Below are 1,576 nucleotides of genomic sequence, written 5' to 3' on the forward strand. Positions count from 1 at the left end.
AATGTCCTGAGCTAAGATGTCCCTGTAGGAAGCAGGTCAGGAGATGCCCCAGGAGTCTTCCCCTACAAGACCACCTGGGAATAGGATGTCTGGAGGTGAGCACCCAGCTGCCCGCTGCCATTGAAAGCCTCAAGCCTGTTCATTCGGATCCATGCCAGCCAAAAGGGCATAGGAAATGGTACCTGGGGTTCTGTCTACTGCAGGTAGCTCAATCCTGACTCGGGGAACTAGCCAGGGAGGACAGTGTCAATAAACCTGGTTTCTGATCTTGGCTGTGAGATCTCGGGCAGTCATTTTCCTCTTTGGATTCAATTTTCTTGCCTCTAATGTGAGGGTGTTGGACTAGTGTGTTCTTAACCTTTTATGGGTCATGGTTTCCTTGGAAAATGCGATAAAAACTGCAGAGCTTCTCCCAGAAAAATGCACATGGGCACACATCCAGACACACACACACACATGCACGTGCGCGTGCACACACACACACACCTTATTATGATTTCAGGCATCAAGAAACCTCATGAAACCCATGCATAGCTCACCCCTTGGGTCCATGGACACTTGGTTAAGAAACCTTGGCTAGATGGTCACTAGTCATCATGATAAGAAGTCAGCTATACTTGTATCTAATTTAAAGGAACCCTATGTTAAAAATTTCACCAAAAAGATGAGATGTGAAATGGGCTTTCATAAGATTCAGTTGTTGATCGGCTAAATGCTATGCATCCCTCCAAGAGCCTACCTCCGCCCTTGTCATATGGCCTTGGTAGCCTCCCCCCACTGTCCCCCCCCGACTCAGCAGAGAGTGAGCACATAGTCCTGAAAGACACCCCTGCCCCACCAGCTGTCTCTGGCACTTCCCAAAGAGTAGACAGATTGTCCCCGGCCACAAGAAGGTAGAAGAGGAGGAGTCTGGCCTGCCTCTTGTTCCCCCACCCCAAATCCTTGGCTCAGATGCCAATCACTAAAGACGCTCCAAGATGCCACCTCCAACCCCCCAAAACACACACACACACACAGTGCCACGCACATGCCCTCCCTCGCACAGCCACAGCCAAGGGACTGCACCTCTAGACACTTGGCGGTGTGGCCACTTGGAACAGGTGAGGGCTATTTTTAGAGGCTGAGTGACAGGACGGGTGAGAGCAGTTCCACTCTGTCAGAGCTCCCGCTGCCACCACCAGCTCCGATGAATCACTACCCACTACGCGAATGTCCACATCTGTCAGCATGGCCAGAGAGGCTGTATTGGCTTCTGGAACAAATGCCTTGGATTGGTGACCATGCTGATCACACCAGCACGAGCCCAGGATCACACCAGGGGCAAGACGCCCAGCCTGAGTCAGTGCAGCCGACCCAGACCGACAGCCTCTCCCAGCCCAGCCCAGCCCAGCCTATGCCACCAGGCCACCAGGGGCCTCTCTCTGCACAAGTCCTTTTAGAGTGGCTGTTGATACCTCTTCCCCTCCCCAGTCTATCTGTAAGCCACCCACTCCCACACCACTGCAATCTGGTTATGAATGGGCACCCAGTTAACCAGGCAGACTTGGATAGTGTCAATGCAGCCATCAACTGGTTT

The sequence above is a fragment of the Balaenoptera musculus genome, chromosome 15 (assembly GCF_009873245.2).
Source record: "Balaenoptera musculus isolate JJ_BM4_2016_0621 chromosome 15, mBalMus1.pri.v3, whole genome shotgun sequence".
Classification (NCBI taxonomy): domain Eukaryota; kingdom Metazoa; phylum Chordata; class Mammalia; order Artiodactyla; family Balaenopteridae; genus Balaenoptera; species Balaenoptera musculus.